Genomic DNA, 26,680 nt, shown 5'->3' on the forward strand with positions numbered 1-26,680 from the left:
GACATTTACCCATCATTTGCTCCATGCAGAGCTACTATACTAATGCCTCTGTGTGTGTGCGTGTGTTTACCTAGGTGAAAACTGACCAGTCATATCAGAAGTCACACTGAAGTAAGCAAAGTGCAGTGAGAACACAATAAGGATAATTTAATACCAGCCTGCAAACAGTTAACGTGCTCGACTGTGAACCGAAAGGCTGGAGGTTCCAGTCTACCCAGAGGTACCTTGGAAGAAAGACCTGGAGACCTGTTTCCAAAAAATCAGCCCCTGAAAACCCCACGGGGGCACCATGAGTCAGAGTAGACTTGTCAGCAGCTTGCTTTTTTAATGAGCCTGGAACTGTAGGAGCTCAGTCTGGTTGTCATGATAATTACAGGTAGTCCCGGACTTACGACAGGCTTCCATTCCAACCGCTCTGTCATAAATCTGTTCTGACGTAAGCTGAATACCTCATTTTTTAAATTTCATTATTATTGCCTTTTATTATCAGTATATTTATAAACCCGATCTTTATTCATCTTTGGGGATTAGAAATATTGCATATAAACTTACAGATATATTTCAACATTGTATGTAGTCCCTGGAGCCCTGGTGGCACAATGGTTAAGAGTTCAGCTGCAAGCCCAAAGGGTGGCAGTTCGAATCTACCAGTTGCTCCTTGGAAAACCTGTGAGGGCAGTTCTACTCTGTCCTACAGGGTTGCTATGAGTAGGAATTGACTCCACAGCAATGCGTTTTGGTTTGGTACGTAGTACATATTACTGACGATAAGATGCCCAGAAGCAAGCAAACAAAAACACAGGGTCATAAGTGCAGCTGGTCATAACATGAGCATGTCGTAAGTTGGGGACTCTCTGTACTGACTTTCATTGCCAACCAAGTGGTAGGAGCAAGAGCTCCATGAAGGCTGGGGAAATGAAAGGTCTTCTAGGAGCTGCTGGTCTAGAACTAGTGCCTTCAGAATTGGAGATTTCAGAAGGCAAGGGCATGGGCAGGGCATGCTATTGGGGAAAACAGTGGCAGCCCAGGGGTGCTGTGGGCTAAGCTGGGTAGGTGGAATAGTGCCAACGTGGCACCCAGTGTCTCTATAGTAAAGGAATTGCGTGATGAGTCTGAGCACTTTGCATCGAGGATGGTTAGAGCCCTGGTTCTCAAAGCAGCATCAGCCTTTCTAGGGCGGGACCCAGCCATGTCTTTAACAAGCCCTCCAGGTGATTCCCTGCACGCTAACCTTTAAGAACCCCGGAAGAGGGAAAGGATAATAGAGGAGGAGTAGCATTCCAGGTGTGAGGCAGGGAAACCTGGGATTCAGGCCCATAAATAAAGGAGACTAGGAGCCCTGGTGGCGCAACGGCTAAGAGCTCGGCTGCTAACCAAAAGGTCGACAGTTCGAATTCACAAGCTGCTCCTTGGAAATCCTGTGGGGCAGTTCTGCTCCATCCTGTAGGTCGCTATGAGTTGGAATCAATTCCACGGCAACAGGTTTGGTTTGTTTATTTGTTTTTTATGGGTGGTACTAAGGAGCCCTGGTGGCTTAATGGTTAAGAATTCAGCTGCTAGCTGAAAGGTGGTGCTTCAAACCCACCCAGCAGCTCCGTTGGAGAAAGACCCAGTGATCTGCTTCTGCAAAGATTACAGCCAAGAAAATACTACGGGGCAGGCAGTTCTACTCTGTTACGTGGAATTGTGAAAGTCGGAATCAACTGGACGGCACACAACAACAACATGGTTGTTGTCTTAGTTGTCTAGAGTGGCTATAACAGGAATACCACAAGTGGATGACTTTAACAAACAGAAATTTATTTTCTCGGTGTAGGAGGCTAGAAGTCCGAATTCAGGGCACCGGCTCTAGGGGAAGGCCTTCTCTCTCTGTTGGCTCTGGAGAAAGGTCCTTGTCTCTTTTGAGCCTCTGTTCCTTGGTGATCTTCATGTGGACTGGCATCTGTCTTCCCCCATCTCTGCTTGCTGCCTGCTTGTTTAATCTCTTTTATATCCAAAAGAGATTGATTTAAGACATGCTGTCTCATTAACATAACAAAGACATCCCATTCCCAAATGGGACTATAACCACAGGCATAGAGGTCAGAGTTTACAACATATATTTTAGGGAGCACAGTTCAATCCATGACAGTGGTACTGCTGAGAGGAATGGCATGTGGGAAAGGGATCTAGTTTGTGAGGGGCCAGTGCTAAATGTCATTTTGATGAGTTTAGTGTGATGGCAGGCGTCCACAGAGAAATTAATTTCTTCGAGGTAGCCAGAAGAGCTGAAACCCAGGTGAGAGAGTAGGGATAGGGATCACCCACGTAGAGGGGAAAGTTGAGCTTGAAGGAGTGGATCTGTTGACTGAGGAAGTAAGTATAGTGAGAGAAGAGCAGAAGACAGAGAGGGGAGGACGAACAGTTCAAAAACATACAGGGAAGAGCCGGTCAGAGAGGGAGGAAGAAAATGCAGACATTGTGATGCCACCGAGGCAGAGAGAGGAAGGAGATTCAAGAAAGAACCGAAGGGCAGGTGAGAAAAGACCTCAGAAATCTGCTGGCCTTGAGACCATGAGAGGATTGAGAAACCAATATGGTCGTGAAACCTGCATTTAAAATAATAACAGAAAATGTCATCAGAGTGTATCTCACATAGTAAAGATATAGTTTCATGAAACTTCTATTTAAGATATATACAGTCATGCATCAGTTAACATCCACGATATGTTCTCTGAAATAGGACGTTATGTGATTTGGGCGTTGTGCGAACATGCCCAAATTGCGAGCAATAGCACTGACTGATTTTCCAGCCAGGTGTTGTTTAATAACGTTTTGTATCACTTCTGAGTCAATACTCGTCCTTTGCCTCTTGCTGCTGCTATTGCTAGGACTGGTTTTGCTGCGTTCGGGAGCCAAGATGCACTTCACGGTAATGTTTTCAAAAGAAGATTAAACGGAGGGATAGCGTTACAACACTCAAGGGACGAGCTGTACAGGAGACTGGATGCTGCTGCCTGCGGGTTGAAGCATACGCTGTTACACAGTAAACTTTGTAGGGAAAGTTCACCTTAAAGTAACCCTAGGAAGTACAGTACAGTAACTACATACATAAGCCATATGTATTATAGGTTATATATGTACTGTACCATTATATGGAAACCCTGGGGGCTTAGTGGTTAAGTGCTACAGCTGCTAAACAAGAGGTCAGCAGTTCGAATCCACCAGGCACTCCTTGGAAACATTATGCGGCAGTTCTACTCTATCCTATAGGGTCGCTATGAGTCAGAAGCGACTTGATGGCAATGGGTTTTATGGGTACCATTATATGCCTGGCGGCGCAATCACTTTGCATACAAGAAACATGAGCTAACGCCTGTGTGTGGGAAGGTGTTGCCTTCGCTATGTCTGGTTACGTCTTCTATGTCCCATTCTAAGATGGGGATTTTTGAACTCTTTATTCTAACGTTACAGAACCAGGGACATATGTGCAGTCGGATGTTGCCTGAACAGACGTTACGCGGCAGATGACTCTATATTTTTTGGATACAACATTATTTCTGTGGTGTTCTTGCCAAAATGTATAACCTCGGGACAAACATAAAAAAACATTAGGTAAACCCAATTGTTGTTGTTAGAGGCCGTCTAGTCAATTTTGACTCATAGCAACCCCAAGCGACAGATTAGAACTGTCCCATATGGTTTTCTAGGCTGTAATCTTTACAGGATCAAGGAACTCTGGTGGCGCAGTGGTTAAGTGCTTGGCTGCTAACCGAATGGTCAGTGGTTCGAAGCTCCTGCTTTCTGAGGGAGAAAGATGTGGTAGTCTGCTTCCGTTAAGATTACAGCTTTGGAACCCCTATGGGGCTGTTCTGCTCTGTCCTAAAGGGTGGATATGAGTCAGAATCGACTCAGTGGCAATGCGTTTTGAATCTTTAGGGGAGCAGGTTGCCAGATCTTTCTCCCACAGAGCCTCTGGGTGGGTTCAAACCACCAGCTTTTTGGTTAGCAGTCTAGCTCGTAACTGTTGCCCCACCACGGCTCCTGGGCAAACTCAGTGGAGAGACATTTGACAAAATACCTGCTCATACTCTTAGAAAGTGTCAAAGTCATGAAAGACAAGGAAAGACTGAGGAACCCTCAGCGACTGCAGGAGCCTAAGAAGAAATACAACTAAATGGAATGTGGAATCTCGGACAGAATCCTGGAACAGAAATTAAAAACACAAACCAGTTGCCGTCGAGTTGATTCCAACTCATGGCAACTCCCTGTATCAGAGTAGAGCTACGCTGTATAGGGTTTTCAAGGCCATGACCTTTCGGCAGTAGATTGCCAGCTCTTTCTTCTGAGGTACCTCTGGGTAGGTCCAAACTGCCAACCTTTTGGTTAGTAGTCAAACACTTCACCATTTGCACCACCGAGGGACTCCTTCCTGGGACAGAAAAGGGACATTAGTGGAAAACAGGTGTCTTTTGGTTAACAGAATTGTGCCCATATTAATTTCCTGGTTATGACATCGTATTAAGGTTACATAAGATGTTAACTTTGGTGGTTTTTTTAAAAATGTTAACATTGGAGGTGGCTGGATGAGAGATATATAAAAATTCTCTGTACTATTTTTGCAACTTTTGTGTAAATCAAAAATTTAGTTCGAAATTAGAGGTTTAAAAAATTTAGATTTTTTTTTTGTGTACATATAAGTAGCTGGCGGTGGTTTATATTGTGAAATATATTTCTTAGGCCGGGTTGTGGTGAAAAAGTTTGAAAGTCACTTCTCTCAGATGTAGAGAAAATCTGGGGTCACCAGTCTGGACCAAGCAGAGAGGCAAAACTCAAAGGATCTGAGGTTCCTGGGAGGTTTTGTGGATGTGATGGGGGCGGGGGAATGGGAAGTGCAAGAAACAGCAGACGACCAGGGGTTTTGGTCAGAGAAGGAGCCAGAGTGAACACAATACCTCGAGGCCTCAGTTCTGCTGTTTGACAGAGGTTGTGGATTCCAGAAGGGAGAAGAACTCTGAGCCCAGGAAGTCCAAAAGGTGGAAGCTGAAGTTGTCATAGTTCAATCATGTCATAACCCAAAACAGCTACTTTAGGGGAAGTTCTACGCCAGGAAAGGACCCCTGGTGGTACAATGGTTAAAGCACTCAACTGCTAACCTAAAGGTCAGCAGTTTGAACCCACCAGCCCCTCTGCAGGTGAAAAGACCTGGGGTCCTGTTCCCGTAAAGATTACCACCTAGGAAACCCTAAGAGGGCAATTGTACTCTGTCACATGGGGTCGCTATGAGACAGAATCGACTTGATGGCAACGGGGGGGAGGGGTTGTTTTTGGTTGAAGTTCTCAACCAGGGATAATTTTGTCCCCCAGGAGATGGCTAACAATGTCTAGAGACATTTTTGGCTGGGGGTTGCTACCAGATTCTTGTGGGTAGAGGCCAGGGATGCTGCTAAACACCCTACAGAGCATAGGACAGCCCCCACAACAGAGAATTTGTTGTTGTTGGGTGCCATCAAGCTGACTCCGACTCATAGCGACCCCATGTGACAGAGTAGAACTGCCCCATTGGGTTTTCTTTGGTGTAATCTTTACGGGAACAGATCACCAGGTCTTTCTCCCATGGAGGTGCTGGGTGGGTTCAAAGTGCCAACTTTTCAGTTAGCAGCCAAGCACTTAACTGTTGTGCCACGAGGGCTTCTACCTGCCCAAAATGACAATTGTGCCAAGGTTAAGAAACCCTAAGTTCGAGGAGATACGTATCTGAGGTCTGTTTATGGTCAGGAAAGTCGCCTGGGTACTTTTCTTAAAAGCGAGGGTGTTACACTTCATTTCTTGGCTTGATTTCAAATGGATAATTATAACCTGCCTCCCTAAAATTTACACTTTAATTTTCAGCGGGCATCTTGCTGCCTTTCATGCTTAAACAAGCTGAGTGTGGCCATTTTCTTGACAACAGGGCCATTTTGGATGCCTGAGTCAGTTACACGTTAGCAGTGGGTGAAACAAGAGGCCTGCGAAGTGAGCTGAAATCTTTGGGGGATCAAGAAGCAGTACAAGAAGAAGCCCAGGACAGTATCATCACCATTAATTATTTGTAATATTACAGCACTTAGCCACTCTCTGGGTTCCCATGGGATCCCCATTAGTCCTAAGGTCAACATCAGATTCCTGACCTTCAGGCTAACCTGAGACCACCTGGAACTAATATGTGAGCCTTTAAAAGCAGGGAGCTGGTACCCTGGGCATCCCCACTGCCAGAGTGCTTGGGAGTGGCTCTGTACTGGCAAAGTCGCGCTTCAAAGCCAATCTGAAATCTTCTATTTGTACTTGCTGTTCCCATATTTAGCACAGAGCAGCACATACTTGTCTTTTGCTTGAAGGCAAGAGCAAATGCTGAAGGTATTAAATACAGTCTTACTGCAAGCAAACAAGAGTGCCCAGAAAATGCAGAGACCAAGGCTCACTCTCTCTCCCCCTCCACCTTCATAATTTAGAGTGGCCGATTTTAAAATCAGCAGCCGGACTGCAAACTCGCTGACACACAGAATGATTACCTTTTTCATAAGCCACACAAATCTGTAGGCGAAACCCCCTTTGGCTTTAAAAAAACCTTTTTTTTTTTTTTTTTTGGTTAAACAAGCCTGGGCAACTATAAAAAAACTATTACACAGGCATAAAAGAGCAGGTTTTTTTGTTTTTTTGGTTTCTTCATTTTCCTTGGAATTTCTGTCTTCAGAAAGATAGTATCAATTTCTTCTTTAATAAGGTGGAGTTTTGGCCAAGAGTGTCTTTTGAGGTTTAGAATAGTGCTCTCTGTTGCTTCTCTGCTTCTTGTTCTCATTAGGTGCCATTGAGTTAACGCCAACTCATGGAGACCCCATGTGACAGAATAGAACTGCCCCATAGGGTTTTCTAGGCTGTAATCTTTACAGGAAGCAGCCCTGATGGCACAGTGGATAAGTGCTTGGCTGCTAACTGAAAGGTGCCCAGTTCGAACCCACCAGTTACTCCGTGGGAGAATGAAGTGGCAGTCTGCTCCCGTGAGGATTACAACCTTGGAAGCCCTGTGGGGCAGTTCTGCTCTGTCCTGTACTGTCACCGTGAGTTGGAATTGACTTGACGGCAGTGGGTTTTAGTTAATCTTTACAAGAGCTGATCACCAAGCCTTTTCTCTCGAGGAACCGCTGGGTTTGAACTGCCAACCTTTTGGTCAGCAGCCATGCCAGTGTCGTCACTAGGGTTGGTGTTATCCAGTGTGATGACTCAGAGTGTCACCCTCTCCCCCCACCCCCGTGCTAATTACCCTAATTTTGTAGCTGACACACCAGAAAATTGGGCAAAATCGCAACTGTAAGAGCAGCGGCCTCAACAAACACAACATGTGCTTACAGCGTGTATTCGTAGCACGTGCAGATGAAACCACGTGTTTCGGTGCATCGTTGTAATTGGGCAACAATGACAACTCTTACAGAAACCCATTAGAAGGTTCAGAAAGTAAGTCAGCATCGATTTTTAGCCTTGTAGGTTTATTGATACCTGTAAACTGGGCTTACGAAAAAAATTTTTTGTTGTTATAACTAACTACAAGAATATTTTTATTAAAAAATAATACATTTCTGTTGAAACACTGCACAAAAATTTTATAATCACTTCAGTGTCACCCCTTCTGAGAGTGTCACCGGTGTGGTCCACACCCCCAGGCTCCCCTAGCGATGCCACAAAGCCCAGCACTTAACCGTCGTGCCCTCAGGACTCCACGGGCGCAACTTGGTTTAAGTAGGTTTGGAGTGGAGGCGCTCCAGACAGGATTCTGCCTTAAAAAAATCCATATTATGTCATAGAACAAGAGCCGCCTTTCATATATGGACAAGGTGCTGCTGGGTTTAATTTGATTTTTTTACTAGCTGACTCATCCTCACTCTCTCACCTAGGCCCTTCTAAACCTGTGTTCTGGGAGTGCTAGCTGAGGTGAGAGGTAGAATTTTTAGCCAAGGGGCAGAGTCTGTCTTTGCAAACAAACTGGCTGATGTGGCGGGACAGAACCTGTGACCCTGACCCCTGATGGGAATAAGCTCAACAATCATGAGAGCTAATATTTATTGGCTTATTTAGTTCTGGGCTTTATGTCTTTATGAGGTTGGTGCTATTTATTGCCTCTACTTTACAGCTGAAGGAGCCCTGGTGGAGCAACGGTTAAGCACTCGGCTGCTAACCGAAAGGTCAGCGGTTTGGACCCACCCAGCGGCTCTGTGGGAGAAAGACTGGCGATCTGCCTCTGTAAAGATTACAGCCAAGAGAACCCTGTGAGGCAGTTTACTCTGTCACATGGGGTCGGAATTGACGTGATGGCACACAGCAACAACACTGTGACAGCTGAGGAAACTGAGGCTCAGAGAGTTTAGACATTTTACCCCAAGTCACAGGGCAAAAAGACTCTTGCTGAAATTTGAAGTCTTCTGTCTCTAGAGTCCTTGCCCTTGGCCTTTTCCCGATAAACATGATCTGAAAAACCATTAATAATATTAAAACCAGTTGCTGTTGAGTTGACTCCAACTCACGGCGACCCCATGTGCGTCAGAGTAGAGCTGTGCTCCGTAGGGTTTTCAATGGCTGAGATTTGTCACAAGTAGGTCACCAGGCCTTTCTTCCGAGGAACCTCCAGGCGGGTTTGAATCACCAGCCTTTAGGTTAGTAGTCAAGTACGTTCATTGTTTGCACCCCTCAGGGACTTCTTTAATAATGTTGTTGTTATTGTGTGCCATCGAGTCGATTCCAACTCATAGCAACCCCATGTGACAGAGTAGAACTGCCCCATAGGTTTTTCTAGGCAGTAATCCTCATAGGGTCACTATGAGTCGGAATCGACTGGGCCACAATGAGCTTTTTTTTTTTTTCTGAATCTTTATGAGAGCAGATCTCCAGGTTTTCCTCCCCAGGAGCTGCTGGCTGGGTTCAAACTGCCAACCTTTCAGTTAGCAGGGAGGACTTAACTGTTGCATCACTTAATGTGTGATGATGATATAGTTTATTTTTTAACGTTTCATCTATTTTCACATTCATCCCCTCTTTTGATCAAGAGGCACGATGGTAACTAGAATCCTGGAATGCGTCTTTTCTTAAAGAGCTAGACGTGAGCACACATACCCTTTTCCAAAGCAACCCGAACAGGAGCCTACTTGAGCGAATCCTGTATCCTAAGAGATCACTACCGTTTATTTTCATTCTCTCCAGGATGAATTTAGGTGGTGGTTTTTTTTTTTTTTCTTTTTTTTCCATAATACTTTTCTTTTTATGCGTTTTTCCTGAACACGATGCAATCAATATACCCTTTTGCAGTTTAATTGCGCCTCCGGCATGGCCTTGCACGAAGCATGGCTGGGTTTTTGGAAGCTAAGTGCGTGGCAGGAACAGCACGTTTACCCTGGAGCTGACACTTGGAAGTGAGCTCCTTCCCTTGAACGCTGCCTGAGATGTATTACGTCCCTATCTGGGATTCCAACCTCAGGTACACGATGGAGCGAGAAGCCATTTTCCGTTAATTTAGATGAAGGCAGAAAAGGTGAATGTGGCCATCTATCATTGTCGTGAGGTGTTCCTGCGAATGTCCTGACCCCTGCCTTCCTACTCACTATCCCACAGTGGGGGGAGAAGAGTGGTCCGCAGTTACCACTTTTAACAATGTCTTTTGGCATCAAGTTGACAGTGGAAAAAGTTGCTAACATACGGGACAATTCTGTGCTTATTGGACACGGAGCAACCACCGTCTGTCAGTTTGTTGTACCGTGGGGGCTTTTGTGTTGCTATGATGATGGAAGCTGTGCCACTGGTACTTCAAATACTACCATGGTGGATAGGTTTCAGCGGGGCTTTCAGACTAAGACTAGGAAGAAAGGCCTGATGATCTACTTCAGAAAATTAGCCAGTGAAAACCCTATGGATCACAGCAGAATGTTGTTTGACTCACTTGCTTTGGGCTCATCATCAGCAGGGATCAGCCGCTGGAGGAGGACATCATGTTTGGCAAAGCACAAGGCCAACAAGGGAAAATTTGGGGAGACAGATAAGCACAGTAGCTGCAACAATGGACTCAGTGCCAGCGATTGTGAGAATGGTACACAACCAGTTCTGTTGTACAAGTTAGAGTCTACTCCAAAGCAGCTAATGACAGCTAGAGTATCCATTTCTAAAACGCTCTCGGCTCTCGGCTCTCGGTGCTAGGTGTTCTATTAACGCTTCATATACTTTTTAAACTTTCAAATTGAAGTCTGATATACAGGAAAAGGCACGTATCACTTTTGAACTTTCACAAACTGAGCACACCTGTGTAACCAGGGCCTCAGAAGCTGCCCTCATACCCTCTTCCAGTCCCCACTGACCCCCAGGGTGACCACTCTCTTGATTTCTGACTTAAATACGTTATAGACAATCTCTGTAACAACTCTGGATGGGGATATTAGTGTCCTCCTTTTAACCTGTTGCCGTTGAGTTGATGACGACTCAGAGTGACCTCATGTGACACATCTTAGCATCTGGTGATGTGACAGAGTAGAGCTGCCCCATAGGGTTTAATCTAGGCTGTAATCGTGACAGAAGCAGACCGCCACAGACGAGTGGCTGATGGATTCGAACCGCTGACGTGTTGGTGAACAGTCAAGTCCTTTAACCACCGCACCACCAGGGCTCCTTATTTCTCAAATAGTCTTGAGTAAAACCATGGAACCGTGGTTTTTGTTTTAGTTTTGGTGAAAGTGTACACAGCCAAAGATTCATAGCGACCCTATCTATAACCTTCCACCCGCCATCAGAAGCCTGAAGGCATCTCCCAACCACACGCATCAGGGGCCGTCAGTGACATCATCTTCAGGATGAAGACACCCTTTCCATCCCTCACCACCCTGCCCCCAAGGAATGACTCTCATGCCTCGGCGCTCCCCATTCACTTTATTTTTATACTTCTATGTGTCACGGCTGCAGTCTGCCCTGAATTAGAGTTATTTGTGTACCTGTGCCTCTCAGCCTACCCACCACTGGATGATTCGAGCTTCTGGGGTGTGGCCACTTCTTTTCCCTTCTATTCCTGCCCACGCGCAGCTCAATATTTTATAGATAGGTGCTCAACGTGTTACACAACTGTGATTTCTATTAGCTAGATGAACAACTACCATTGTTGTTGTGTGCTGTTGAGTCGATTCCGACTCCAAGCAACCCCACGTGATGGAGTGGAACTACCTCATAGGATTTTCTTGGCTATAATCTTTATGGGAGCAGATTGCCAGGTCTTTCTCTTGTTGAGCTGCTGGTAAGTTTGAACAAGCAACCTTTGGGTTAGCAGTCGAGCCCTTAAGCGTTGTACCACCAGGGCTCCTAAGATCTGCATTAAACCCAAACCAAATCCATTGCCATCAAGTCAATCCTGACTCATAGCGACCCCACAGGACAGAGGAGAGCTGCCCCACAGGGTTTCCAAGGCTGTAATCTTTACAGAAGCTGACTGCCACATCTTTTTGCCACGGAGCGGCTGGTAGGTTGGAACCTCAACCTTTGGGTTAGCAGCCCAGCGCTTTAACCACTGCATCACCAGGGCTCCTTTAAGATCCACATTAAACCAAAAAGCCCCTTGCCATCGAGTGGACTCTACTCGACATAGTTTCCAAAGGAGTCCCTGGTAAATCTGAACGCTGACCTCTTGGTTAGCGGCCGTAGCACTTAATCCCTGTACCAGATCCACATTAGGCCCTGTCACATCAGGGAAGGCCCCACGGCTGTCTCTCCACGAGGAATACAAACAGAATTGGCATCCTGTGCTCTGGCAGGCTGCCCGCATCTGGTCCTGGCTGCTCTGATGCTCTGGGCAGATTGGCCTCTCAGGCAGCTCCTGCCAGTCCCCTGGGTGCTGGGAAAGCAAAGGTGTTGCCGCTCCCTCCTGGCTGGAACTCTGTGCGCTGCTTTGATCGCAGCTCACAGGGATCACCCCGGAGCAGCTCAGTGTATTTCCACTCCTGCTGCCAGCAATAGTTAAGCTCTAAGGTGCTAACTCAAAGGCTGGTGGTTCAAACCTACCCAGCGGCACTGCAGGAGAAAGACCTGGCGATCTGCTTCCATAGAGATTACAGCCTAGGAAATCCCATGGAACAGTTCTACTCTGTCGCCTGGGGTCGCCATGTGTAGCAACCTAAGTTTGATTTTTAGTTTTCTGGAATCTTTGTGGAAGCAGATCACCAGATCTTTTCTCCCACAGAGCTGCTGGCTGAGTTAGAACCTCCAACCTTTGGGTTAGTGGCCAAGTCTTAACCATTGCTCCACCAGGACTCCTTATCCCCCCCTCAAAACCCCCAAAACTTGTGGCAGATTTGCATATATTTGCATATACATGCATTCCTACACCCTACCCTGCAAAGCCCTGCTGGCACACTGGTGAAGGGTTTGCTGCTAACCAAAAGGTCTGTAGTTCAAATTCTCCAGCCGCTTCTCGGAAACCCTGTGAGGCAGCTTATGTCCTACCAGGTCGCTCTGAGTCAGAATCGACTAGGTGCCAATGGGTTTGGTTTTGGTTTTATCCTGCAAGGGACACCCAGCTCTTCTCACCTTAAAAAGACTAATCTTTGGCTCTTTCTTTTACAGGTTGTGCAGAAACAAAATTTCACTGTTAATGTTCTAGAAATCTTCAGAAACAAGCACAAAAGAATTTGTATGTAGTCATTTCTAGTAAACTTTTTTACAAATAGAAAAGAGTACATTTTGAAGACTTCCCAGGGAAGGAGGAGGAGCGATCGTCAAGGGTAAAATCCATCCTGAATCTGAACAGGAGACTGGATCGACTCTTACTTACGTCTGTGCTGAGCAATCTATCGTAAAAGCGGTATATCGTATATCGTAACGTGGTTCAGAGATCCACAGAAAGTGGGACTCTCTTCTTTTTCCCCCAAATCACCCTCCATCTTCCAAGAGGAAAATGGACTCTCCCCGTGGGAAGCACCAAACCATGTTTCTGATCTTCGCACCACAGCTCCCAGGGCCGCTGGAAGGACAGGCTGGGCGCGGAGTGCCCGGGGCTGAGCCCGGTTCTGCCGCGTGTTGTGTAACCCGCCTGGCAATCACGTTGCACTGACAAGTTGCACAGGCTTTGTAACGCAATAATAAGCTTGATCTTTTTATTCACATCCAAGTCGCAGGCACAGCCGGTCCAAGTCACATGTCCAGAGCACGTGGTGCGCAGACACAGAAACCGCCTGGCAATCATTAACTGAGGCTCACTCCCTGGAAGAAAAGGCAGGTCTTTAAAACGCGAACTCTGTTTTTATAAAACGGCCGGTCCTGCTACAGAAGGTAGACAGGGTGGGTGGGGTCTTGTCTTCTTGCTACGTGCTTTCCCAGGAAAGGCAAAGAGCCAACAAATACTCCTAGCCCTTCTGCTCCCAGGACTTTGCAAACTCGCTCAGCGCAGCTGCCTTTTGCAAACCTTGAGGAGGGGAGGCTGGCTGCACCCCAGACCCCCAAAGGGAGGGGCAGGCCGACTTGGCGCCTCTGAATGGACTTGGAAATAGAGGACAGGATTCTGAATTTAGTAGAGAGCCAAGTTTTCCCTTCCGTATCAAATGAATGCTTTTGGCTCCATGGAGTTCGGGTAGGGGTGAGGGGTGAGAAGAGGCGCGGTGAGCTCCTGGGGACGCGTCTAGACTTTTCAGGAAAACGGAAAGCAACCTCGAGAACGCGGCTCCTTTAAGCCTTCCCTGGTAAGAAGAGGACTGGCCAGGGCCCTGCTACCTGAATGCTTCCTGGTTCAGGCCTTTCAACTGAGAGCCGAGTTCTTTCACTTTCTCTAACTTGTACAACGTGCCTTGGCGCTTTGAAAAAAACGGTCATCAGCAAGCTGTGTTTGATTTCAGTGGTAGGAGCGACAATAGGGGGAGCTTATAAAGGGTTTAGGATTTTTGCTGGCGGGAAGGGATAAAGTACAGATAAAAGGCCTTAGCAGAAACTGACAGCGTCTGTTTTTTTTTTTTTTTTTAACCTATGTGTTATATTAAATTTACTTCCCCGCCCTGGTACGTGCTACGACATGGGGGAACCGTGACAACATTATGCTGAGTAAAATAAGTCACAAAAGGACAAATATCATCTGACCCCCCCTTATATGAAGAAGGCAAACTTAGAGAGACAAAAGGAGGCCTGGTGGTTCAGTGGTCAAATGCTGGACTGCTAACCAAAATGTCATCCGTTTGAGCTCACCAGCCGCACTGCGGGAGAAAGAGCTGGTGATCTGCTTCTGTAAAGATTACAGCCTTGGAAACCCCATGGGGCAGTTCTACCCTATCTTACCGGGTTGCTGTGAGTGCTGATGAGGCTTGGTCTGGGTTTATAGAGAGCTAAGTTTTTTAGTGGTGATCGGGCGGGAGGGTGGAGGAAGGGGCCTGATGGCTCGGGGGTACTGAGTTTCTGTCGAGGGTGGTGGACAGATTTGGAGACCGACGGTGATGAGGGTTTCAGAAGCGTGGTGAATGTAATGTCACAGCCTTGTACATGTAAAAGGTGTTTCATTGGTAACTGTTTTGTTACGTATTTTTTATCACAATTTTTTTTAAAAAGTACTAAGCAAGCCAAACTGAGTTTTACAAGAAAATCTACTGGGCTTTTTTTTTTTTTTTATAGTCTGGAGCTTTGTTTTCTTAGTTCACTTAATTCTTTTCAGAAAGAACAAACATACAAAGAATTTCCAGTTTCATGGTATCATTGAAATTACAAGTCGTTCGGGAACTTCAGGTCGAAGATTCTCGACCGCCTCACCTTCTCCTCACCCTACCCTCTTCAGAAAGATAAAATAAAAGTATGTGATCGAAAGGGATGTGTTGTGGGTTGAATTGGGTCCTTCCCAAAAGACATATTCAAGTCCTGACTCCTGGTACCTGTGAATGTGACCTTATTTGAAAATAAGGTCTTAGCAGGTGTGATGCAGTTAAGATGATGTTATACTGGATAGCTGCTGCTGTTGGATGCCATCTAGTCTATTCTGATGCAGTGATCCCATGTGACAGAGTAGAACTGTCCCATGGGGCCTTCTTGGCTATAATCTTTATGGAAGCAGATCACCAGGTCTCCAGCAGAGCCCCTGAGTGGGTTCGAACTGCCAGCCTTTCGGTTAGCAGCCGAGCGCTTAACCATTTACACCACCAGGGTCCTTTGCCAGGCACTGCCAGACGCTGCACGTAGTGATATGACATGTGGATGAAGCCTTCACGGCTCCAAGCCAGGTGAGGTGTCACAGTGGGCTACAGGAATGTTCCAGAAATATTGCCTACTTCAGGACAGTCAGCAGTCACTTAACTATATGAAAGTGACTACATAAATATATCTTGATCTGCTCAAACTAAAGGTATCTATAACTCCAAGTCTTCTTAGACAGATCCCAAAAATGCCCATAGCCATTCCAAAGCCACCCAAAAAGAGGAGACGTGATCAAAGAGTCCACCAGGGTGGAAAGAGATAGCCATCTTTTTTTTTCATTTTTGTTGTTGTTGAGAATCTACACGGCAGAACATACACCAATTCAATACTTTCTACATGTTCAATTCAGTGACATTACATTTTTCAGGTTGTGCGACCATTCTCACCTTCCTTTTCTGAATTGTTCCTCCCCCATTAACATAAACTCAGTGCCCTCTAAGTTTCCTATTTAATTTTTCGAGTTGCTGTTGTCAGTTTGATCCCATATAGATAGTTCTTTAAAAGAGTACAATCCTCAAGGCCGAGATTGCTTACTAATTAAGCTAAGCTATTGTTTGGTTTTAAGATTTCAGGGAATATTTTTGATTTAAGGATTAAGATTTAAAGATTACCTCAGGGCAATAGTTTCAGGGGTTCATCCAGACTCCCCAGCTCCAGAAAATCTGGATTCCATGAGACCTTGAAATTCTGATCTTCATTTTCCCCCTTTTGATCAGGATTCTTCTATAGACTCTTTGATCAAAATGCTCAGCAATGGCAGCTGGGTACTATCCAGTTCTGGTCTCGTGGCAAAGGAGGCAGTTGCTCACGAAGGCAATTATCTACGTGTTCCTTTTCTTCTTCTTATTCCTGACGGTCCTTCAAGAGACAGCCATTTTTAACAACTGAGACTATAGTGTCATGCGTTTGCAAAGTTTACGAAAACAAATGACCGTGTGAATGCATCACAAGGCCCGCCCCCCCAGGCCTCCACTGCAGCCTGTGAAGTGAGAGGCTTGAAGCTTAATTTCCATTAACTTCATGGTAATAAATCTGCTACTGTTGACTGTGGTGCTGTGGATCACTTTTATATGCCTTTCTCACCATGATCTTAGAACTCCCACCAAATGATGGGGTGGGACTATGCAAATAAGGTGCTCGTGGCCACCAAGGGGACTGGATATCTTGCTAACAATGCAGATAAGGTGTGTGGAACCCTTGTGGGGTGGACCCATGCAAATAACGTGTGAGGAATCCTAATGAGGGAATTGGTCAGTTTTGTTATCTCACAAGGCTTAAAATGAGCCATCCCAGAGGCAAAAAGGGGGGACATCACTACCACCAAGAAAGAAGAGCCAGGAGTAGAGCGTGTCCTTTGGACCCAGGGTCCCTGTGCTGAGAACCTTCTAGACCCAGGAGACAGAGAGAGTTGTAACACCGGAGATGGTACGAGACAACTAGAAATGGCAGCAGCAGAACCAGGAGACCAGCACCAAACAGCGCGATGGGCTTCCCAGGTCCACAGAGCAAGGTGGCTACGGTGTTTGTGCCGACCCACAGTGCAAGAGAGCTGAGCGCCTTTGGGCAGGAGGCTTCCTGGCAGAGTAGAGTGCCTCTGGGCACTTACTGGAGAAGTTAAAGAGCCTTGTAACACTTCCTGAGTAGGGTCAAAGCCTGGCTGAGCGCTGAAAGCCAAGAGAGAGAGGCCTGCCTACGGGCATGGCGAGAAGCTGCCCTGACCAAAGAACTGTATCCTGAGTTGTTTCTGATGCTGAACTGTAACCTGTACTTCCGTAGTAAGTCCCATAACTGTGAGTATGATCTGTGAGTTCTTTGTGGCCATTGTAATGAATTATGGAGCCCTGCAGAGAAACAGTGAGTGCCATGGGAGGGATGGCTGGTGTCAGAGTTGGTGAAAAGGTTGGAGAGAGAAGGTATGTCTGACCTCTATCTTAGAGGGATAAGCCTTGGGCTGTTCATGCTGATGACTCTCCCCCTTGTGAAGTTAGACGAAGAGGTCAACCGCTGCCGCCACGCCATTTTTACATGACTCCAGGTTTATAACCAATGTATCTCAAATTGTCATTTTCTGGGTCCGGGGGAATTGAAAGATACTTGTTTGAAGTGAGCTTGCTTATCTGGAAATCTTGAATGGAACAATTTGTCAAGGTAAATTCCAGTTAATAAAAAGCCTCTGTCGTGATGGCAGGACTCAATCCCGTGAACATCACCTTCTCCCAGCCAGACTCCCCGGGACAACCAGTCTGTCTCTTTACATGCGCAACTAGTGGAGAAAGGAAAGAAGAGAAATGGAAACTGACATTTATTCTGTGTTTTGTGCAAAGCACTCTACCAAGTGCTTAATTACACTTCTTACCAAAAAAACAAAAACAAAAAACCAAAACCATCGAGTTGATTCTGACTCACAGTGACCCTATAGGACAGAGTAGAACTGTCCCATAGGGTTTCCAAGGAGCAGATGGTGGATTCGAACTGCTGACCTTTTGGTTAGCAGCCAGACTCAACCACTGCGCCACCAGGGCTCCAAATCCTTACACCCTTTGAAAAACCAGTTGTCATCGAGTCGGTTCTGACTCATGGCGACCCCGTGTGTCTCTGAGTAGAACTGTGCTTTCAGGGCCTGATTTTTCAGAAGCAGATTGCCAGGACTTTCTTCCGAGGTCTTCTGAGTGGACCTGAACCTACAACCTTTTGGTGAGCAGCTCACCACTTTAGGTGCTTGCATCACACCGTTTGCTTCTCTGCAGACCCCTCTGATGTGGCAGTTACTGCCCTGTTCTGCAAAGGAGAAGCTGGGGCGTAGATTCTTTCTTTGTTTTGGGGGGGAAAAGTTTAGACTTTAATCCTCACAAGAAAATCAGGAGAAATATCAGTAATTCAGCACAGTCTTTCTGTGGCGAATTTTTTTTTTTTTAACGCAACAAAACATACACCAATTCAACAGTTTCTACACGTACAACTCAGCGGCACTGATTACATTCTTCAAGTCGGGCGACGATTCTCACGCTACTTTTCCAAATTGTTCCACCACCATTAACATCAACATCGTTAACAAAACTCTCCCTTTCCACCTCCCTCCCACCCCTGGTGACTACCAGTAATTTTTGTTTTCTACGTATTTGCTTAGGAGCCCTGGTGGTGCAGTGATTAAAGCGCTTGGCTGCTAACCAAAAGGTCAGCGATTTTAACCCACCAGCTGCTCTGAAGGAGAAGGACCTGGTGATCTGCTCCCATAAAGGGCCAGTTCCACACTGTCACGTGGAGTCCCCGTGAGCAGAAGATTGCCTGGATAGCACACGACAACTGTCATGTATATTTGCTTATTTCATGTAAGCAAGATCACACATTGTTTGTCCTTTGGTGACCAAGTAACTTTGCTCAGTGTGATGTTTTCAAGGCTCATTAATGTCGAGGGAGATGGTTTCTAGCCTGAAGTCACATGACGAGAACATTTCAGAGCTGGGATCCTGAACCAGTCTGCCTGGCTCCGCAGGCCCTTTCCTTCGAGGCAGCACGCGGACCCTAAACTCTTCATGAAATGAATGTAAACAGATGTCTTAGTTCCTAGAGCGGAGCCGGGTTTAATTGTGGCAGTCTCCAGTTAGAGCTCCCCTTTCTTCTCCTCCGTTCTCACAGTGTGATCTCACCGCCTGCTGAAATACTTAGGGAGCAGAACGACAGGATCCTCTGACCTCCTTAGCGCGCCACTCGTTCTCTGTTCTCTTCCTCCGTTCTCTCTCCTGCCCTTTCCTGGGGTACCTCACTTGTCATCTGCCTCTGAAATATGCGCCAGGCCCGTGGCCATGCAGCACACAGACTTACCTTGTGGAATCACTTGCTTTGCTCATCAGGGCTGCATTGTGGATGTGGGAAGGCTTGCCAGCGTGCTGTTGTTTATGGGGAGAAGGAGGCTGTCGGCTCAGCCGACCTGTAATGCACTCATTAGCTGGATGGAAGGAGCCCAAGGCAAACAGCAGCGTCGCCCCTCCCAGAATTGGATACAGGTTCCTGCCTGTAATATCAGCAAGTCTTCAGCCCAGCCAGGATGTAGACGAGGGCTACAGGACATTAGTGGCTCCGTTAGCTCAGGGTTTCTCAACCTTGACACTGTTGACATTTTGTTGCTGTTGCTATCAGCCCCGATTCATGATGACCCCATGCACCGTGGAATGAAACACTACCCAGTCCTGTGCCATCCCCGTGACCACTTTTGGATCAGACCGTTGTGATCCATAGGGTTTTCATTGGCTGGTTTTCTTAATAGATCACCGAGCCTTTCTTCCTAGTCTGTCTTAGTCTGGAAGGTCCACTGAAGCCTACTCACAACATCATAGCAACACGCAAACCTTCCCTGACGACGGGTGCTGTCTGCACCTGCGGTGCGTCGGCTTGGAACTGAACCCCAGTCTCCTTTGTGGAAGGCGAGAATTCTACCACTGAGCCCCCACTGCCCCCACTGATGTCTTAGGCCAGATAATTTTTTCCTTATATTTAGCAGCATCCCTACCTTCCACCCAGTGGTACCACGTCCAAGTTGTGACAATCAAAAATGTTGTTAGACGTTGCCAAGTGTCCCTGGGGGCAAAATCGCCATAGGTTGAGAACTACTGCTTTTCTTCTTTCAATGGACCCCGGTACCGTCGGCTTCCAGTTCTGTCAGTCCTTCAGGTAAGCCATTGTCTTAGTTATCTAGTGCTGCTATAACCGAAATACCACAAGTGGGGGCTTTAACAAACGGAAATTAATTTTTTCACAGTTTGGGAGGCTAGAAGTCTGAATTCAGGGTACCGACGCTAGGGGAAGCCTTTCTCTCTGTGTTGGCTCTGGAGGAAAGTCCTTGTCTCTTCTGAGCTTCTGCTCCTGGGCAATCTTCATGTGGCTTGGCATCTCTCTTCCCCCATCTCTGCTTCCTTAACCTACTCCGTTTATATTTTGTAAGAGACCAACTCAAGACACTCCCTACGCTAATATTGTTTATTAACATAACAAAGACAACCCTTCTCAGATGGGATTATAACCGAAAGCCTAAAACTCATTGCCATCAAGTCATAGCAATTCTGACTCATAGCAATCCTACAGAACAGAGTAGAATTGTCTCATAGGACTTCCAAGGAGAAGCTGGTGGATTTACACTGCCAACCTCTTAGCAGCTAAGCTCTTAACCACTGCACCACAAACATAGAGGTTGGGATTTACAATACATATTTTGGGGCCACACTGCAGTCAGACACCTGAGTTTGAATCCCAGCTTTGCCCTGTGTCACCTTGGACAAATTACTTCTCTGTGCCTCAGTTTCCTTATTTGTAATATGAGAATGATAATGTCTATACTTTAGAATTGTTTTAAGAAATTAAATGAGATAATGCACGTGCTTGGCACATAACCTTCCTGTTCATGGTGACCCCATGTGTGTTGGGATATCACTGTGCTCCACAGGGTTTTCAATGACTGGTTTTTTGGAGGTAGATTGCCAGGCCTGTCTTCTGAGGCACCTCTGGGTGGACCCAAACCACCAACTTTTTGGTTAGCAGCTGAGTGTGTTAACTGTTTTCACCACCCAAGGACTCAGTTTGGCACATAGTAAGTGCTCAGCCAGTGTAAACTGTTATTTTGTTTTCGGACAAAACTTTGTTACTTCCTATATGTAGATAAGTAGATTTCGGCCAAAATTCTTCAGATAATTGCATCAGCCTCCTGTTTTGTTGATTCTGGAAGCGGTGTGCCAAACATCAACCTTAGAATCTCCTTTTTGCTCTTGATGCAAAGTAGAGAGCCTTCTCCTTGAGAATGTCCATGGTTATCAACAAAGCTATACTCTCTTGAGAAAGTTCTGTCCGCCACCGATGACTAGCCTAGGGACGCTTGGCCACAGGCACCTTGGTCCAAGGTGTGTTTGCTCTGCTTATACTAAGTGCCAAGGTGTTTTACAAACACTTTTAACTCCATCATGCCCATGAAAGGGCTTACTCATGTATTCAATTACAAGCAAGATATTTTTAAAAAAAAATAAAAAGAATAAGGAGAATTGCCCTTGTGTATGTTGTTGTTGTTGGGTGCAGCTGAGTTGATTCTGACTCCTAGTGACCCTACAAGACAGAGTAGAACTGCCCCATTAGGTTTTCTAGGCTATAAGCTTTACGGAAGCCAATTGCCGGGTCTTCCTTCCACAGAGCCGCTCGGTGGGTTTGAACCACCAACTTTTTGGTTAGCGGCCAAGTGCTTAACCACTGTGCCACCAGGGCTGCTTCCCCAGTATATAGACAGAGCCATTCAACATTAGAAAAGGTTCTAAAGGACAAAGGGTCATTGTGTAATATATAAACTCTGTCTGGCCTCTGTAGGCAAGAACAGCAAGAGACGGGAAAAGTAATTGACACAAGGAAAGGAATTGAAGTATCACGGTTTGGAGTTTCAGCCTCAACACAGTCTATCAGCCTCGTTCAAGACAATGCAGGGAGTTTGTCTGAAGACTCAGAGACCAGGAGTGATGAAATGTTTGCCCCAAGCCACAGATATTTCCTCGGTACAAGGCCCCTTTGAATCTGCCTGACTTCAAAGTACAGTGGGGTGATGGATATGAAGCTGCTAAGGAGAACCTGACAGTACTGGCAGATATTATCTGTCTTAACAAAATTTACATGTAGAAAAGACTGATTTGTTGGGGGCGGGGGGAATATGCCTGCGAGAACGTTCACCAGTAAAGACAAGGAGCATCTGCTTCACTTGAAAACATTCCTATTTGGTGGAAAAAAAATATGAGGCTGGCAAGATGCAACCCTTCCTAGGCAACGGGAATGACAAACAGTGGGTTTAGGATCAGCTCTTCAGGACTTAACCTGCCCCTAAGGGGAGAAGCTTCTGAACATGAATAGTCTTGCTACCGCCTGACAGCTAAGTAGCTATTTCCCTACAAATGTGGCATGTAAGCTCAGACTATAAACACAGGGCTCGTTTTTAAAAATTCTAAGTGCATAGGCAGATGGTATAGTTCCGAGTCAGACTGTATCATTCTGTAATTTTGCGGGGGACGATAAAAGGAGTCCCGGAGTGGTGCAAAGTGGTTAACATGCTCAGCTGCTAACCAAAAGGTTGGAGGTTTGACCCAGAGCGTGTCAGAAGAAAGGCCTGGAGATCTACTTCTGAAAAATCAGGCAAATGAAGATCCTGTGGAGCACGCTTCTACTCTGACACACATGGGGTCACCATGAGTGGGAATCCACTCAGCGGCAACTGGATTTTGGTTTTCTCCAGAGGCTTTGGCTCTGTGGAACAGGTGCAGCTTAGAAGGTAGGAGAGCTGGTTCAATCCCTGTGGCTGCTCACTTCTTTCCTGCTTCTGTTTTCTAGTCCATCGAAGTCCCAGGCCTTGAAATTCTGCCCAAGTTTATTGGCTGATATAGAAAAATGAACAAGGGGTAAGGGGGACATCAGCCAGGCAGCTGGCTAGGTGCCAGCTCAAAGTTGGCCATACGATTGAGCAATTGACATTTTTATAAATCTGATTGCTAACTGAATAAACCTTAGAAGTTAGTGGTGACTGGTCAGCTTAGGATATAATATAACTTGTTTTAATAGGTTTATATGATTATGAAAAATTGTATTTTAAAATAATTTTAGACCTCCAGAAAAGAAACAAAAATAGTACAGAGAATTTCTCTATCCCCTTCGCCCAGCTTCCCCTAATGTTTACATCTTATACAACCAGTGTACAATGGTCAAAAACAAGAAATTAGTATTGATATGATATCATCGGCTAAACTACAGGTTTATTTTGGATTATACCATTTTTTTCTACTTACGTCCTGTTTTTGTTCTGGAATGTAATCAGGGATCCCACATTGCATCTAGTTATTTCTCCTATTTTTTTCCGGTTGCTGTGGAGTTGATTCCAGCTCACGGTGACCCCATGTTGTCAAGACTAGAACGGTGTTCCATTGGGTTTTCAATGGCAGATTTTTTGGAATTAGATCACCAGGCCTGTCTTCTGAGGTGCCTCTGGCTATCAGCCTTTTGGTTGGCAACCAAGTGCGTTTACCGTTTGCACGCTCAGGGGCTCCTCTGTCCCTGTAGTCTTCCCTTTCCCAGAAGGTTATGTAAATGGACTCATACCATAGTCTTTTGAGTCTGGCTGCTTTTACTCGGAAACCCCGGTGGTGTCGTGGTTAAGAGCTACAGCTGCTAACCAAAAGGTCAGCAGTTTGAATCCACCAGGTGCCTCTTGGAAACTCTGTGGGGCAGTTCTACTCTGTCCTATAGGGTCGCTATGAGTTGGAATCAACTTGACGGCTATGGGTTTCTTTTACTTAGCAAAATGCATAAATCAATAGTTCATTTTTATTGCTGAAAAATATTCCGTTGTTTTAGGCACCAGCAGATGCCCAGTGATGTCAGCCTGTCTTGAGTCCAGTATTTCAGAGGAAAAAAATGATACACTCACTGCTGGTTTGGTGGGACTTTGGATTCTGGTCTTATTCCTCAGTCTGCCTGCTACTGTTGACTTTTCCAGCACCTTCGAATAGCTTCTGTATACATTCTGTCCAGGTTGTATAATTGCAGTCAGGTGGAGGGTCCAGTGGCATGTGTTTGTACCATCTTGTCCAGAATGGGAAACTCTGCCCGTTGTCTTTTTGCTTTTAGAAGCCTGAAGTCAATGTGTTTCTTGATCCTTGTAATTGACTCATTTTATCTTTATGGAAGCCTGTAGGATCTGTATTTGGTCCCCAGTATTTAGAAATTTCACGATGATGTTCCTGGGGGTGTGAGCCTAATTTCACTCATTGTGTCGGGTACTTGGTGGACCATTCTGTGCTGGAAACTCACATTCTTATGTTCTGGCAAATCTCACATCATCTTGTTGATGGCCCCTCTTTGCTCTCTTTCTGGAACTCCCTCTATTATTTGAATGTCAGATCTCCTGGGCATGTTTTCAATTTTTTTTTTTTCCTATCTCTTTTTGTTTTTGCTCTAGTTTCTGGGATACTTCCCATCAGCTTTATTTTCCAGCCTCTCTCTTTGTCATCTGTGTTGTCAGGTGTTGAATTCTCAAGAGCTCTTTTGGTTGTTGCTGTTCTCTCCATGTTCCTTTTTTTTAGCATCCTGTTCTTTTTGCACGGATATGATATTTTTTGTCATCTCTCTGAGGACGTTAAATATTTGGGGTGGCTTGTTGAGGGGGTAGTTTTCTTCTCCCTGCATAGACTCCAAGTTGCATTTTTCTATGTGTTTGTTTCATATCTATCTTTGTGATAAAGAAATGAGAACTGAAAAGCTAACCGGAAGCTGGAAGTTCAGGGCTGAGGTTTGTTGTTGTCTTTGACCTTTACTATAGGGTGGGCTGGCTGGGTAGATCATTTGTTGAGCAGTCCCTAATTTAAGTAGCTTTGGGTCTTTTTTCTTGGGCTGGTCAGAGTCTCCAAGGCAGGTTGTTAGTCTCCCACCTGGAAGCTTAAGATTTGGCCGCCCATGGTATGGGGAGATAAGCTGGGGGAGAAGGGCTGAGGTTCTCAGCATTCAGCATCCCTTCTGAATACAGTCATTTAATCCTTTTGTTTTTTGACATGGTGCTTTCAACTTACTAGTCCAAAGACTTCTATTTTACACTCTTAACAGAATGAGCCCTGTAGGCTTATGCTGGGGCGAGGGAAGAGCAATGTCCCAGTGGCACATGGGGCGGAGGCATCCAGAGATCTGTGTTGTCTCTGAGAATGCCACCCAGTCCTCATTTCAGCCAGTCTCTTTGCAGCTCCATTCCCAGAGGTACCTGGTGCTGTTGGTTTCTGAGCTTTTCCATGGTGCTGTGGTGCAAAGTGGCTTCGTCCTTAGCTTTACTGCCCACCAGTTCAAGGACTATTATGTCACCCGCTGCTGATCCATCTGCTTTCTAGCTTCTATAGTTCTGTGGCCGATGTCTCCACGCCTGTCTTGCCTCCTATTGGTTTTTGTTTGTTTTGTTTTTAATACATTTTTAAAAATTGTGGGAAATATATAGGTAACATAGGTTTTAACTGGATTCCCATAAGAGTGCCTAATGAGAGGCTGATTTTAATATTTCCATTTCCCAGTTGAAAAGCACAATTTCTATGATGTTAACGTATGTTGATTCCGACTCATAGTGATACTATAGGACAGAGTAGAACTGCCCTATAGAGTTTCCAAGGAGTAGCTGGTGGATTCCAACTGCTGACTTTTTGGTTAGCAACCAGGCTCCTGACCACTGTACCACCATGGCTGCAAGAAGAAACCCCCCCCCCAAAAAAAAACCCGAACCCGTTGCCATCGAGTCAATTCCAGCTCGTAGTGACCCTATAGGACAGAGTAGAACTGCCTCACAGAATTTCCAAGGAGTGCCTGGTGGATTCGAACTACCAACCTTTTGGTTAGCAGCCATAGCTCTTAACCCCTACGCCCCCAGGGTTTCCCCCAGAAGAAAGGCTTCCTGCATTTCCTTAATTTCAAAACTACACATTCTAGATTTCTACTCAGGGGATTATCTGCAGGAAATAGCACCTATGGCAATTAGTTTTAAATTGCTGAATGATTTCTCATGGCTGGTGATGGAAACTGCGATGGCCAATAGAAATTGTCTGCAGGTTTGTTTTGGTTAATAAATCTTTAGAAAATAGAGTGGGGTTCTATGAGAGAAGGCCCAGAAGCCTAGGACAGGGTGAGAGTAGAAATTACTGAAATGAACAGGAGGGAAAGTCAGGGCGGGAGAGGGCAATTTATATTTTGGGAGTCTAAACACGTGAGGGTTACTTCTGAAAGTGGTTTGGGATATAACCATTTGCTGTCAAGTTGGAATCTACTCATGGAGACCGTACGTGTGTCAGAACAGAACTCTGCTCCACAGGGTTTTCAGTGGCTGATTTTTCGGAAGTAGATTGCCAGTTATTTCTTCTGATGCCCTTGGTTGTTTTTGGTTGTCATCGAATTGATTGTGACCCATGTGTGCAGAGTAGAACTGCTTCATCGGGTTTCCAAGGCTGTGACCTTTTGGAAGCAGATAGCCAGGCCTATCTTTTGAGGCCCCTCTGGGTGAGTGTGAACCACCATTCTTCCTGCTTGTAGTTGAGTGCTTGACCATTTTCACCATGTCTTTAAAAATTTCCTTTCCTATGGTTTTTTTTTTTTAATGGTTTTAGTGAGGCTTTGGGAGGGAGCAAATCAGAGGCTTGTATTTACCCTTGTATCCTCCAAAGGAAATGTAACCTGACCTTACTAATGTTAGTAAATTTCTATTAGTCCTTAAACTAGCCCAAATCGGATTTGGCCCACCCTGCATGGGCAGAAGGGCCAACTGTGATTGGTAATTGACCTTAGCAGAGGACGCAGCAACAGGAGGAACAAATCAGAAGGAAAATCATCACCCAGACCTTATTTTGAAGCAAGAGGTCTGAGAAGAACCACATCACCTCCTGTTTCCTGGCTGCCTTCTAGAGTTTTCCCTCCCCAGAACACCTGTGTGGCCGCCATCTTGCTGCCC

The 26,680-nt window shown here is 45.7% G+C and overlaps 1 long non-coding RNA gene across 11 annotated transcripts in view; it reads left to right on the forward strand.

The window, feature by feature from the left end:
• The window catches only part of LOC111751678 (uncharacterized), a 70,438-nt gene extending 44,030 nt beyond the window's left edge, over nt 1-26,408 (forward strand). For 5 of the 11 annotated variants that reach the window (XR_010319093.1, XR_010319096.1, XR_010319095.1 and 2 more), the window contains one exon: nt 12,598-21,525. This is a non-coding gene — a long non-coding RNA (uncharacterized LOC111751678). The other 6 variants (XR_010319103.1, XR_010319101.1, XR_010319094.1 and 3 more) reach the window with 5 other exon arrangements.
• The last annotated feature ends 272 nt before the right edge of the window (nt 26,409-26,680 follow it).

Source organism: Loxodonta africana, chromosome 23, assembly GCF_030014295.1.
Source record: "Loxodonta africana isolate mLoxAfr1 chromosome 23, mLoxAfr1.hap2, whole genome shotgun sequence".
NCBI lineage: Eukaryota > Metazoa > Chordata > Mammalia > Proboscidea > Elephantidae > Loxodonta > Loxodonta africana.